General features: G+C 38.1%; 1 protein-coding gene and 1 long non-coding RNA gene across 3 annotated transcripts in view; one reads left to right on the top strand and one right to left on the bottom strand.

The window, feature by feature from the left end:
- The window catches only part of Naprt (nicotinate phosphoribosyltransferase), a 75,527-nt gene that overhangs the window by 55,012 nt on the left and 4,550 nt on the right, over positions 1-15,965 (bottom strand). The window lies entirely within an intron of this gene.
- LOC140224761 (uncharacterized) lies at positions 1,273-3,460 on the top strand. Its single transcript, XR_011900007.1, has 4 exons — positions 1,273-1,710; positions 2,028-2,142; positions 2,460-2,574; positions 3,083-3,460. It is a non-coding gene; the product is annotated as an uncharacterized lncRNA (long non-coding RNA).

Raw genomic sequence — 15,965 nt, 5'->3', positions numbered from 1 at the left:
TGTTGATTAAGTGGCTTGAGCATTGGACTACCTGGCTGCGCCTTGCATAGCTGCCTCTATATCAAGATGATTGGGAGGAAAGCTTACTGGTTGATGTGCGAATCTGAATCCTAAATCCCTAGGAACGGTAGTTGTGAAAACCAGACGGATGTACAATGCTAGGTACCTTGCTCCTCACTCACTTTCTCATGGATGTTCACTGGTCTTTCCAAGGTTCTGGTTTTGCGATGCGTTGAAGCCAATGCTTTAAGTTTAGCTATAACAACCAGGCTTCGGAGATACTAATTAACAATCCTAGCAGTCACCAAATTCTTCAGCGAACCCACATAGTTGTCTATTAACAACTGAAGAAGCAATGGAAACCGTATTTACCTATGACAACAAGATTTTTTCCGTTGGAACTCTGATAGTAAGTATGAGGGGGAACTATCACCTCTAAGGCACGTTTCTCCATGAATTTTCTTGTTTTTTGGCATCAAACTAAGTTAAGTAGAACTCAAGGAAAATGAGGCAAAACTTTACAAGTTACCATGTAAGGTTCATCTGCTGAAAAAATAGAATAAAGTCTAAAATTTCTAATGAACATCACCAAGATGGTTCTGCCACCAGCAGTTCAGTTTTTAAGGCACGGATCAAATACGGTTATCTATTATTCTCACGGTGCCCATCAAATTATAGGTAAGAAACCTAGTCCTGTAATAATAATGGCATGGAATGACGGGCTCTAATTGGTGACTTGACCATCCCCAATAAGTTATCAAAATAATTTACTTCTTAAAAGATCCTTTGCGAATAAAGCCAAGTAAATATGCAGATAAAAGTCCCGTGTGATATGTGAAGTGTACTTATTCAAAGTAATTTCAAAGGGAAGGGATGAAATGTTCGAAAGGTAACGTCCAAATTTGCAAAGTTGTAGAGGCGCTCGGCACAAATTGGACAAGGTGCCGCTAGGTAATGATTAAATGAATTTTTTATTGTTATTAATTACGGAAAAGAGGAAAAGAGAATCAGGCCGAATGCCAAAATCCAAAATTCGAAAAGTGTAGGGTGGTGTAGGAGCCGAACCTTCTTCGAGATTACGGGCGGCGAGCGGCAACCTGATTGGCTACGAAGATTGCCGAGCATGGCCGAACGCCTACTCGCCGCTTGGTAGGTGTTGACGGCGGTTTGACAAACAGCAGTTTTTGGTGAAATGTGGTCCGGAATATCTGGGCCAATCTGTTCACTCACCACCATCCAGCGATGAGGAAAAATATTGGAGGTTAGGACGAGTTAGTCAAAAACATCGGCCTTTCAGTTTCGGGTAAGCGTCGTCGGTTGAATTTCCTCGATTTTTTGAAAGTTTTTTTCTATTATAGTAACATTTTAGGTTTAAAATATTCTATTAGAATGTCGAGCGCGTTACAGAGCACTATATCGTACATAATTCAGCTCGGATTTATTCTCAGATTCGTAATAAACGGGGTCCTGTAGTACGGAGTCGTAAAGGTTTTTTTGTGATCCTTTAGAGAGAATTGCAACGGAGAAATGTCATTGATGCGGATTCTTAGCTCTTATCTTGAACGTCATATCTTTAGTGTTATTAGTGCGCGTTCACCGTTAAAATGTGTTCGATTCTTGTGCTCTAAGTTCTCAGTTTTAGTGCGAGAAAATGCTGTTTTTCCACTCCGATCCCTCACCATGTTTTCAAGCCCAGCATTTTGCTAATGTGTAAGTAGAAAACCTCGTTTTACTCCTCAGACTTTTCCTCCATTTTCTAAACTGCAAGAATCAAAATTACATGATGCGCTCCTGCTCAAAAAGTGCAAGTCCAACAAGGAAACAACCCACTAATATTGCTATAATTATTGTTAATTACTCCATGTACTGACAATTTAAAAGATTCTTCATCAAGTCATTAAAGGACTCTAGGAAAATGTTGAATGATCACCACTTCAGGTGTCTGCTGAAAATACCCGATGAAATGCATCTTTTCATGCAAAGAATATTAAAATTGTTATTCTAAAAATTTCCTTGTTTGTTCGCAGATGCTGCATAATCGGCAGATTGTTAATCATTTTATGAATCATCACACATTGAAAACCTGTCTTTTTCCGTATGAAAATGCTCACCATGTTTTCAAGCCCAGCATTTCGCTAATGTGTAAGTAGAAAACCTCGTTTTACTCTCCAGACTTTTTCTCTATTTTCTAAACTGCATGCATTAAAATTACATGATACGCTCTTGCTCAAAAAGTGCAAGTCCAACAAGGAAACAACCCACTAATATTGCTATAATTATTGTTAATTACTCCATGTACTGACGATTTAAAAGATTCTACATCAAGTCATTAAAGGGCTCTAGGAAAATGTTGAATGATCACCACTTCAGGTGTCTGCTGAAAATACCCGATGAAATGCATCTTTTCATGCAAAGAATATTAACATTGTTATTCTAAAAATTTCCTTGTTTGTTTGCAGATGCTGCATAATCGGCAGATTGTTAAACATTTTATGAATCATCACACATTGAAAACCTGTCTTTTTCCTTATGAAAATGCTCACCATGTTTTCAAGCCCAGCATTTTGCTAATGTGTAAGTAGAAAACCTCGTTTTACTCCTCAGACTTTTCCTCCATTTTCTAAACTGCAAGAATCAAAATTACATGATGCGCTCCTGCTCAAAAAGTGCAAGTCCAACAAGGAAACAACCCACTAATATTGCTGTAATTATTGTGAATTACTCCATGTACTGACAATTTAAAAGATTCTCTAATAAGTCAATTGAAGACTCAATGGAAACACTGAGCAAACACCATATCAGGTGTCTGCTGTAAATAACTGTTGGAATGTTTCTCAGCATTCTGCCTCCCCTTTCAATCGTTGGCGACACCTTTGCAGGGATAAAACTCATTTTTTAGGAGCCTAATTAACTTTTTGCATATTCATTATGGCGCATTCAATTTTGGTACGTCAACTTTTTTAGGCGCCACAATGTCCCAGTCCTGTAATTTTATGGTTTGCCTGTAGAAGGCAGAGCACTGTCTTCACTTGAAAAATACAGTGATTTTTTTTTCTAAGGAAAGTATCTTTTGTGTTCACAGAAGCTGCATAGTTGGCGAACTGTAGATGATCCAGCAATCATGATATGTGAATTCAAATCTTCAATGTAATGTGTTAAACTTGTCTACGTCTAGTGATGCTCAATGTTGTTTACCTATGATTAGTTTCTGTCACATCACCTAGCAAGAGTGTGTCACCATTGCCCTCGATTTTGTTGTAAAATGAAAGTGAAATTTTATCAATTAAAGCCTTCTAAAATCTTGCTCATATCTTGCCTTTTGTCACTCAGTTTGTTTCCCCCTAGCTGTGAATATCATTCCATGTCCATATGGCCCGTAGACAATGACCGTTCCAATTTATCCTGCAAGTCATGTGTGACTTTAACCATTCAAAAATACAAACTAGGAAGAAAAGAATAAGTCATAATATGCTACAGCATAAGTTCTATGTTTTAATGCTCAAACTATGTCTTCATTTCCATTTCATTCGCTAGATATCAATAATATCATTTTCAAAAATAGTGAGGGCATGTTAAATTTCTTTTGAAGTTTTCAATAATGAAACATTCTGTCTCTCTCAAAATATTCCTCTGTAAGTAACGCCTGCCTAATTTCCTGAATGTGGAAGTCACCGATGCCTGAATTTTGCATTTAAGGCGCAAAATTTAGGGTACCGATGAAGATCCGAGCTCAGCAGTAATCAGTTTGTCTGAACTATTTAAATAAATTCGATGTAAATCTTTGTTATGAAGCATTGATCTGATGACTTCTACATTCAAGGCACATTCAACTCTCACATTCAGCATGTGATTGCGGTATCAGATAAGAAAGGAATCAAATTTAAACCAAAATTTTGCAACACCAACAACCACAACAATGATCCATCGCATTATTTAGATGTTTTGGTATCCACATTTTGGAGAGAATGTTGAAGAATGTAAACTAAGCTGAGTAAACACTTAAAATTTTAACTGAGAGCAAGCGCGAATCGTACAAATTGACGGTGTAAGTCGGCAATCACACAACTCGGTTTGCAACGTGGCTGACTTCCTGTAATACTTTAATTCTGAAATGGAAAACTACTCAACAGCAATTCTATAAAACTGCCGTGATTTTTCTTGTCCGTGCGAAAAAAATTCTGCAAAAACTTCAAGAAATGGTGTCAATTTGTTCTCCTGTAAGATAATAACATAGAGGCGGAGATTTTCAGACAACCCAAATGAGATATGTGATTGCGGACTTACACCATCGAAGTGTTGATGTGTAGGTAAGACAGGTACTTCCATTTTGCAGCATGATGATTTTTATAGCAGGAGAATATGGTCACAGAAGAGGAGTTCAGCTCTCCATACGAGATTATTATTGACTAAACTTCACTGTTTACGTCAATTAATAATAGCGAATCAATGCTGAAAAAGGCTGACCAATAAGATGCTGAAAAAAGGTATGGTATATTTACTCAAAGCACAGCAATAAATAATATAAGTCAACACTGGAAAAGATCTTGGTACCGCATACAAATAAAATCCTGACCAAAACAACGCGACTTTCGGTGAGAATACTTATAGAATCAATCAAGGTTGAGAGACAGAATACTTCTTCACTGCAGCTAAAGTATTACTTTGAAAGCAAAGAAGATTACTATGATCATACAAATGATTCGCAAGATGATTGCCATTGGGAAAGGCTGGGAAAACAGGAGTCATAGTCAAAATACTTGGAAACAACACTTGGCACTAGGTGAAAAACGATGAAAAATACGGGATAATTTCACTAAGATGGATGTTATGTGCTACTGCAATGTTCTCTACGTAACTCGTCAGCTTTTCATAGAGTTCCAAAACTTTCGTTACCGGGGAAATCATAAATTTTCTTAAAATTCTAGCTTTCCTCCATAAGAGATCGTTGAAATGTTTTGCCTAACTTCGGCATAACCTTATTCATCGATGGATGGTATGTTGTTAGTTGGTGTTGGGTCACCTCACTGGGTGATCCGGAAAAATAGTTTTGACACGATCCGCATTCCTCTTCGGTATGGTTTGGCAACACTGTGGCTCATCGATGCCACCGTTGAGTTCAGTTTTGAGAATATATTTTATTTCCGATATATATGTATTTTTTTGAGAATATTTTTTTTTTTTTTTTTTTTCGAGAAATTATATATTCTGAGAAAAAATAAATTCTCAAACCAATTATATATTCTCAAGGAAAAAAATATATATTCTCAAAAAAATACATATATATCGGGAAAAAAATATGTATTCGGAAAAAAAATATATTCTCACAAAAATTAATATATTCGGGAATTTTGGACCTAACGGCCCGCCATACACGGACTCTGTACAATAGTTCCGAGACCTCCGAAAAAGTTTTCGATCACCTGGCAAGGACCGGGCACAATTCGGCTCACAAATGATTTCTCTCGCATATAAAAAGCTTGCAAATTGTGAATGTACCACATTTTCAAGTTCCACTTTGAAGAGAAAACTTACAGTTTCCATCACAGAGAGGGACCTTAAAATTTTCACCAGACAGAGGAAAGAAGTTTGGACTTCGCTGAACTGGTGAATTGCTGTTTGAATCTTTTGTTTTCAAATGGGAACAGGTCCATTCATCGACGAGTCTTGGTTAGCATGCCCTTTTTTGCAAGGAAGACTCATGCAAAAATTGACTTGTTCCGCTGTTCCTGTTCCATTTTGAAATCAACTGATTCGTTTGTCGGTTTGTCCTCGTGCTACGATAGCTCTGGACTCGCGGCTTATCTACCTATCGTTATCATACGCAGTATATTAAGGGAATCTTTCTGTGTTAGTCCAATCAAGGACGAAAATAATTGCCTTAACCCCAAGAACTTTTTCGAAGTTCCCTCCCCATTAAAACTTCTATGTTACCTCCCCGGAGATCGATAGCATAACCATAGAAATGACGGAACTTCGGGTGAAACCATTATGGTGATGCGTAGCTAATAATTTTAGACGGCGCCCCGCCGACCGTGAACTCCTCCCCCCCCCCCTCCCCCCTTGAGTAACATCTCCATTCTTGGAAGATCAAAGTGCTTAACAAAAGAAATGACGAAGAAACTTCGATTAAATAAATGATTGAGGAGCCAGTTTCCAGGAAAAAAAATTTAGGGGAAGGGGTTAACAGTCTTGTCAAAAAAAGAAAAAAAATAATAATAATAAAAATATGAAAAGATGTCCATGTCCACAATGTGCTCACAACAATCGTTCTGCCTACCTTAAAAAATAGGGAAAATATAACAGAACTGAATCAACAACTGACAAACTGATTTGATATGATCGGAGTTCGCAATTTCACTGCTTATGGGCTCATCTCCTACTTACATAACTGAAGGAGCCAATGTCAGGAAAGAAAAAAACGTTTCGGCGCAGAACTTGCAATACGTGAATAACCCATAGAATTCAAGCGAGCTATTACGTAAAAAACCGGATATTTATTTCTCGTTATGCAAATACGAACGCCAATTGGACTGAGTTAAGCAGAAAGGAACCAACCCACATTTTGGAAAAAATTGAGTTATGAGTGGTTTTGAACTCAACCACTGCTCTACTGTCTATCGCCAAAAATTCAAAGTTTTTGTTGGAGCAAATTTTGTAGAAATTGAACTTGAAGTTTACCTTTTACATTGAGTCTTATGCAGGAGCCAAACTTTAAACCTCTTTTTCTCGGTTCGATCCCGATGTGGCTTGGTTCCTTTCTGCTTAACTCCGTCCAATTGAGTTTCCACTGTTTGAAAATGCATTTTTAAATTACGGAAGGTGGAAAAAGTTCACATTTCATACACTTTCTCTAATATTTTGTGAAATGTAAGGTCTGGGGGCCCTGTAGTCTACTTTAATGACACAAGAGTAAAAACCGAGGGATGCTCAAATTGTAGGTATGCCATTCACGTCATAATGTGCCTATTAATCATACATTTAATTATTTATAATTTTTGTTTGTTTAATGACACGCAAATAATTGGGTTGAAATTCAAAGACAATCGCGTACATCACGACCGATGAATGTTGCGTAATTTGTGCTTTGCGCTCAGAATAATTGATTATAGTTAGAATTTGTATGAGAAGATATGCCAAGCAAACACTGAAAACTCAAGGAAAAGTCGGAAATTTATACGTTCACTATATCTGAAAAGTTGGGGGGTTTTTGAATCAAAGAAATAGGTCGTGATTCCGCTCGTTTTTGTTGATAACTGTCCTTTAAATTGCACTATTTGGCAACACTGCCACTTACAAAAGATAGTATATAATTGATGGGATACAATATTTACATACATCCAAGTAAATTAAATGAGAAGATTTATCGAAATATTGAGCATGCATGTAATTTCCGATAAGGTCAGGCGCGTATTGCCGCACGAATAGTTTCCGTTTTATTTATATATTCGTTATTAACTTACTTATTTTTCCTAAGTTTGATTAAAGCCTCAAACCGCTCGATATTCGTGAAACGACGATTTATGAATGCAATGAATGAGTGCAACATTTTGTTATCACACACAGCAGAAAATTGACGGCCCTCCGGTTTTTTCAACGGTTAGTTTTGGATGCAACAATTCGTGTTCTCAGGATGTCCGTGTTGCATACACAAAGCATTGCAGGCGCTCTAGTTCTCTTGGGCACAACATATGATTGCAGTTGTTAGTTTTCAATGGTTTTCCACGTTGCGTTTACCGTCGTGTTTCAAATATAATCTCCAAAATTCGGATAAGTCATGTAGCACCATAGCAGCGTTGCAAAATAATGCAAATATTGCGGGAATATTATCGAAAGTAATTTGCGGGATTGACATCCGCGATGCCTTCACGAAAAAAATAAAATTGCTGATTTGACACTGTTGCACTGTTAAAAAAAGTGACAGACATGTTGCAATGCAGATTTATTAATAAAAAAATGATAATTTAACCACGCCCGTGGTTCGATTAGCTTTCCACTATCGGAAAATGTACATTTGAAACATGTCGGTCACTTTCTTAAACTATTCAATTGTTGAATCAGCAATCCATTTTTTCCGTGATTCTTGGAAATGTTTTCGGTGGAAAATTTGCATCATTTGGCAAGGCTGCCGTGATGCAACGCGGCTCATGGGAACTCCGAGGATTTCATGGTGAACATGATTATACATAAATGCAACGTAGAAAACTCTTGAGAACTGACATCCGCAGCCATACGTTGTGCGTAAGAAAACCGGAGCGCCTACAATGTTTTGCTTATGCAACACGGACATCCTGAGAACACGAATAGTTGTATCCAGACCTAGCCCCTGAAGAAGCTTCACATTTTCCCGCTTGTAATAACAAAATGCGCCACTTATTGCATATTTAAGTCGTGGATTTTTTTTTGTTTTTCCTGAAGGTTTTTTTGTTTTTTACAGCGAAAAATGGGAGTAGAAAAAACGAGGAAATCGATCTGAGTTTTCAATTTTTTGATCAGCGCGTGCTTCTCGTTCGTGGGGAGTGAGGGGATTTCAAGGCTGAGAAAGCGATTGATTTTACAAGGTTGCCACATAAATTAGAAAATATAACTCCCGGAAATTTCCCTGATTTCTCCGACACATTTTGGTGAAATTCCCTGACGATTGAAGGTCTGCCAGATGGTAAAAAAACTTAATTAGAAATAGTTTTCGGGCAAAATTTGTCCTTCGAAATGTCAAACCCATTCTAGAAGCAAACAAAGGCGACTTGATACTTTTTCCCTGACATTTTCGTCATTTTCCCTGACATTTTTGTCATTTTCCCTGACATTTTCGTCATTTACCCTGAGATTTTCCCTGACTTTTTAAAGTTCCCAAACTTTTCCCGGTATTCCCTGACTGTGGCAACCCTGCTTTAGTTCCGAAAAACTTTCTGCACCCTTGGTTTAGTTCCTTGACGCAACGCACGGTTGCAGTGAGAAACATTCGATTAGTCAGCGTTCGTACTCGCGGATTTATTTATATTCTGTTCCGTAGCGCGAAGCGATCAGAATGGCAGGAATCGATTCGTTTGCATTCGAACTGTGCCCCGGTCGGCAGTTCAGGTCATCTTCATCTTTGAACTGAAGATGACAACTGATAAACTATACGTTGTGCCGGGATAAAAATACAAACGCGGCTGGCAAGGCGCTTCCTAGACGCAGAAAAGCGCCGCGCCGCACAATGGAATCAGTTTTATTGGAAGAGGTCGGGGATTAAACTGTTGACTGAAACTGAAAATTTTAAAGTTTATTTTGTCATACTTTACACTTTAAGGGGTGTTTCATGAAATACATTCCATGAAGAAACCAATAAATTCACATTTGAACCCCTACTTATTGTTCCAACAGAGATATGAGATTTTAAAAATTTCCATATCATGTCCGAACCCTCCACTTAACCCGCTCCATTGTGCGTCGCGACGTAACGCCAAGGTCGCCGCGATGACGACTGTCACGCACGTGACGCGTCGAACTTTCGTCCCTGGAGAATTTATCTCCGTTAAAATATTTCCCCTTCGAAGAGAAAGAAACAAATTCGATAAAAATCGCGAAAGAATCCTCCAGGATCTTGTAATCTGCTCTTTCTTGTGATTAATTTTTGGAAGGCTAGGAGAAGTCACTTTCATATTATATTTGAGATGACATTTTTTTCGGTTGTGACAACTACAGGAATTTCAATACAAGAAAGGAACTCTCATTGTCACGTCTGATATTTTACTTGCCGGAAATAACAGCTTTCCCGGCGCAAAGCGTATTCCCCATACTGCAGCAACCACACTGGTAAAAAAAAAAGTAGCTTGGATCCAGAGTCCAGACTCTTAAAAACATTGACAAGAAAAAATACTCTTGATTCAAATGGAAATCCGCTTAAATCTAGAGTCTTGGCTCTTCGATTCAAGGAAAAATCCGATTGAATCAAGAGTATTTTTTCTTGTCAATGTTTTTAAGAGTCTGGACTCCAGATCCAAGCTACTTTTTTACCGGTGCGGATACTGCCGAATTTTCTATTGGAATATTGAACAGGATTTTTCTTGGTGTTTATCCAGGGGTGAAAAAATTCTGGATTTCGCGATCCACGAATTGCAGCAAATGTTAAGCAAATTCAGAGTCGTGCGGCAATTTCAAAATCCTTGACTTTTTTCTTTCATCTTCCTCTCTTTTCCTCAACATTTTAAAAAGTGTGGTAAATCGGACATTTGGCCGCAAAGTCGGGCGTTTTGTCTTGGAATTGGACTTTTGACCGTGAGGCGAGGCGGAAAGAGGTGTGTGAAAAAACGGTCAAAAATGCCTCAAGGCATTTTCGAATTTTGATCACTTGGGGTGATACAGTAGCTTCCCAGACGCCCAAAACCGGTCGCCGTTTTGCTTAGAAGCGCCGGGTTGCGACGTTGCCATTTTTTAAAGTGGAAACCTTTAAAAATTCATATCTCCGCCGCATCTCAACCGATTTCAATGAACTTTTTTTTAAAACGTTCCTCTTAAATAGAGCTTTCTAGTGGTGTATAGCTTTCTGGGGTTTACTTGGCTTTAAGTGGCACTAACGCGGTTTTAGCACTTCTTGATAGACACAAAAATGTAGTTTTTATTTTACCACGATCGTGGAATCGACGGAATCTAAACAAAAACCAGTCTAAATGAAAGTTCAGATTCTCACCTTTCTAACGAGCACAAGATCATCCCGGAAAAACGTTCCCTTGTACAATGAAAGCGACGCTCTCATTGTACAAGGGAAGTTGGTGTTGTTAATTTACCAAGATTTTTGCATTATTCTTTAAGCGATGGTGATCTTCCGATCTAGTTTGAATGTTAAAAAAAATCGGGGGAAATACAGACCCCCTTCCGAAAAAAAAAAGAAAAAAAAATAGCAACTCAATTATTTATATGAAAAATCTCTGCAAAAAACCATATAAACGACCTAAGTGCCGCCCTGAAGTCAATAAAATCCAGAGACCTAAATACCGTTAGAGAGCTCTATTTAAGAGGAACATTTTAAAAAAAAAGTTCATTGAAATCGGTTGAAATGCAGCGGAGTTATGCATTTTTAAGAGTTTTCACTTAAAAAAATGGCAACGTCGCACATCAGCAGCCGAAGGTGAAAATACGGCTCGTGTTGTACACCTTACTGCTCTGTGTAATTATTTCAACGTAAATTGAACATAAGGGACCCCCAGTTCGCGAATGACTTAGTGATAATAAGGCGCATTCACATTGCGCAAAAGCGCATGTGACCAACTTTGAGCGGTCATATCTCGGAAACTAAACGTTTTTCCGGGATGATCTTGTGCTCGTTAGAAAGGTGAGAATCTGAACTTTCATTTAGACTGGTTTTTGTTTAGATTCCGTCGATTCCACGATCGTGGTAAAATAAAAACTACATTTTTGTGTCTATCAAGAAGTGCTAAAACCGCGTTAGTGCCACTTAAAGCCAAGTAAACCCCAGAAAGCTATACACCACTAGAAAGCTCTATTTAAGAGGAACGTTTTAAAAAAAAGTTCATTGAAATCGGTTGAGATGCGGCGGAGATATGAATTTTTAAAGGTTTCCACTTTAAAAAATGGCAACGTCGCAACCCGGCGCTTCTAAGCAAAACGGCGACCGGTTTTGGGCGTCTGGGAAGCTACTGTATCACCCCAAGTGATCAAAATTCGAAAATGCCTTGAGGCATTTTTGACCGTTTTTTCACACACCTCTTTTGTCGGGAGGCCTGCAGACCTGCTATAGTCAGTGTGATTTTTTCCAGGAAATCGAGACTTTTTCCTGTGCCCTAGGAATGATCACTGGACTTGGGTGAATTTTTGTGCTATCAAAAAATGTATTCTCTCAGGGAGAGCACATGACATTCTTTCTCCTTGCCTTCAATGTATTTTCTTCGTGAGATCGATTGACTCCTCGTCGACAAGGAAATATCCTTCCCTCCCCCAAATTCAAATAGCTTACTGGGACTAATTCTCACACTGAAAAAAAATTCTCGGCGTATTTACCAAGGTCCGTTGGTACCTTTACCATCTCATTTTTTTTACCAATTATTGGTAATTTTATCAAGACAGACTTGTAAGCTTACCTAATAACCGGCATTTTTACTGTTTTTTCCGAGTAAGAATACCACTTTTATTGGTAATCAATTCTCGGTAACTTTGCCATTTTATCTCGGTAATTCTACCACAGTCAATAACAAATATTGGCGTTTTTACCAAGGTCCAGTAAAATTACCGAGAAAGTTCAATAATTTTACCGAGATTTCTCGGTAAAATTCCCAATTCCATAAATGGTAATTTTACTAAGAAAAAACTGGGATCAAATAGAACCCTGAATTCTTGGTAATTTTACCATTTTCTTAGTAAATACGCAGAGATTTTTTTTCAGTGCATGGCGTTTTTCTGTCTCGAAAAGACCAAAACGTTCTCCACGGGAAGATGGAGGAAGTGAAAGTTTCGAACAAAGCTCCGAGTGTAAACAGTTGGCGGCGACGCGAAAATCCCCGCTACATTTCGCGAGTAAAAGCTCGTCGTCTTGGCAGACATCTGTCGCCCCGTGAGCATCTCGCGAGTCGTGATGAGAAACGCGAGGAGTAAACAGACTGATGAAAAAAATTACGCAAACGACCTACTGGCCCCCCATTCATGACGACCTGATCAATCGCACCGACTTGCTGGCATAGTTGCCTCGTTACGAGAGGAGTTGCGCCTCCAAGGCGGGAAGCGCACACGCACTCCGAATTCGAGCCACCCTCAAACACTGCCGTCAGAGATGGAAAATGAAATTTCATAAGGCTCGAATAAATTTCACAAAGGTTGAAATTTATAACTTTTTTTTAAGAAATATTGATTAAACCTTTGGAGGTCTGAAAGCGTTGCAGGTCGTCTTTCTGTTGATGCTGCGGTATTACGCTACTCTACTGAAGGTGCCACACACAAAGAGGGGGCAAAAAGGGGAGTTTAGAGAGAAAAACCCCAACCTAACCTCTAAACTAAACGAAAAATTTGCAACGCGCGAATTTTTTAGGCTTGGGGAGAAAAATTTCAAAATTTAGTATCACTGTTTCTAGGCATTTCTTAGCCTCCTAAAGATATCCCCAAAAGTTTCCATAAATTTCATGAAATTTCACTCGAATAAATTTCATGAAATTTTCCATCTCTGCCCTCAAACACTGCCGTGCTGAGAAGAAACGCCGTATGAGCCATGAGGTGTTGCCAAATTTCATTTGATAAATTTAAGATTCTAAAAAATTTAAAAAACTTTTAAGACAATTTTTGAACCACTCACTTGCATAAAATCTTCTTTTCACGGAAGCGGACGCGTTTCGGAGGTTACCTGCCCTCCATCATCGGCGCGACTGGTCAATTCCAATCAGCTGATTTCGGTCCCGGATTATTTCCCGTCCCTCCATCGTTGTCACATCTCGAGTGTATTGTTGTAAACAGTCTGTTATTTACTCCCGTTAGATCCGTATTAAAAATATTGTTCTTATTTTGGTACATGTAAATACTTTCCCATATGTCTAGTTTATTTTTCTCAGTGACTTTTCTTAGCAGTTTCGGTTCAAACGATATTTCGTGTCCTTCTTCCCAGTAGTGTAGAGCTACTGCTGATTTCTCTGTTTGTCTATTTCTAACACATCTTTTATGTTCTTGGGCTCTTACTTTCAGTGAACGGCTGGTCTGTCCTATGTAGAATTTATTGCATTCTGTACAGTTAATTTGGTAAATACCTTTCTCCTCGTTGTCAGGTCTTCTGTTTTCAATCTTCCTGCTAAATTGTTGGGCAACATTGAACCTATTGGTGAAGCTTAGTTTTATGTTGAACTTCTCAAAAATCCTACGAAAAGCTGGGGCATATTTCGGATGGTATGAGAATTTCTTAAACCTCATCTCGGCTTTCTCTATATTTAGCTTTGATGTTTCCTTATTTAGGGTTCTCTGCTTCACTTTTTCATTCAATTTCTTGATTTCTCCTTTGTTAAAACTATTCTTTTCTGCTATCTCTAAAATTTTCTCTATTTCTATTTTGTAATCAGTTTCGTTCAAAGGAATGCTGTTTGTTCTGTGTAGCATGAAGTTGAAAGCTGCGAGTTTGTGTGGTCTGTGGTTGAACGCTCTGTTGTTGATATATGTTTCCGTGCTCGTAGGTTTCCGATATATTCCGAATTTGAGATTATCTTTGTCCCTATGTACGATTAGGTCTAAAAAGGGAAGTTTTTGTTCTTCTTCTACTTCAAGTGTGAATTGAATTTTCTCGTGGTATGAGTTAAGAATTGTAAGGGCTTCGTTAATATGGTGTTTTTTTAGTATCTCTAAGACATCATCTACGAACCGAGACCAATGTTGGAAAATTTTCGGGTATTCTTTAATAGCTCTGCATTCAAATTCACTCATGACCAGCTCAGCTGTCAACGAGGAGATCGGGTTGCCCATCATTAGGCCGTCTAATTGTTCGTAAAGTTCATTATTGAAGTAAAATGCGTTTTGAGTTAGACATAAATTTACTAGTCCCGCATATTCTTTAATTTTCATCGAGCTTATTCCATTTTTGTGTAGCCAATTTCTTAAGGTGTCTAGTGCCAAGTTTACCGGTATGCTAGGGTATAAAGATTTTACGTCAAAGGAAACAATCCTGTCATCTATTTCCAGTTTTATATTCTTAAGTTTTTCTACTAACTCAATCGAATTCCTTACACTCTTCGATTCAAAAATTTCAAACAACTTGAATCTCTTGATTAACCATTTTGCCAATTTGTATGTGGTGGCTTCTCTACAATTTACAATTGGTCTCATCTCTTTTCCCGGTTTATGGATTTTCGGGTAAGCATATAAATAAGGTAGCTCAGCTGTTGTGTTGGTTAACCATTTCTTCTCAGTTTCAGGGATTACACTTACTCTGTCCAGGTTATACTTGAGTTCCTTCTTATAAGCGCTCAGCGGATTCTTCTTTACTTTCTTAAAATTACCATTTTCTAGTAGTAAGTTGCAGCGTTGTATGTAATCAGTCTTCTCCATTATCACGGTGTTGTTCCCCTTATCTGATTTGGTGATATACAAGCCTTTCTTCTTCAGGTTACTAATCACTCGCCTCCTGTCGTTATGAACTTTTTTCTCTTTTTCTGACTGTTTGCCTATGCTCTCTAGGATGGGTATACATTTCTGGTGTATTAAGAACTTTTCATTTTCATTAAGACCTCTAGTTGCGTTGTCAATGTCAGCTATATATTCAGTTATTTCTGTGGGGTAGCTGTAACAACTTTTTAGTCCTTGTCCTAAAATTTCTAATTCTTTCCCTGTTAATTTTTGACGTGAAAGGTTAATGACGTTGTCTGGAGCTGGTTGTTTACATTTCGGGCGATATATCTTATTACATAAAACCGCTAGCTTCTTTTTTAATGTATTCTTCTTGTTGTGCTTTTCTTTACTTAATCGGGTGTATAAATGCCTTTCAAAAGAACCCCAGAGTTCTGGTCCAAAGTGGGTTCCCAATCTTAAATGCATGCTGTAGGCCCGATTTTCAAGAATACTTCGTTCTCTGTATTTGTCACTGATTGTTTTTTGCAATAATTTCTTCTGTAGAAATTCTTTATTGCTCGTCAATTTCTTAAAACTATTTGATATAAAATTGGGAAAACTCTGGGGTTCTTTTGAAAGGCATTTATACACCCGATTAAGTAAAGAAAAGCACAACAAGAAGAATACATTAAAAAAGAAGCTAGCGGTTTTATGTAATAAGATATATCGCCCGAAATGTAAACAACCAGCTCCAGACAACGTCATTAACCTTTCACGTCAAAAATTAACAGGGAAAGAATTAGAAATTTTAGGACAAGGACTAAAAAGTTGTTACAGCTACCCCACAGAAATAACTGAATATATAGCTGACATTGACAACGCAACTAGAGGTCTTAATGAAAATGAAAAGTTCTTAATACACCAGAAATGTATACCCATCCTAGAGAGCATAGGCA

Source organism: Bemisia tabaci, chromosome 6 (assembly GCF_918797505.1).
Source record: "Bemisia tabaci chromosome 6, PGI_BMITA_v3".
Lineage (NCBI taxonomy): Eukaryota > Metazoa > Arthropoda > Insecta > Hemiptera > Aleyrodidae > Bemisia > Bemisia tabaci.
This window is presented reverse-complemented; position numbering and strand designations above follow the sequence as displayed.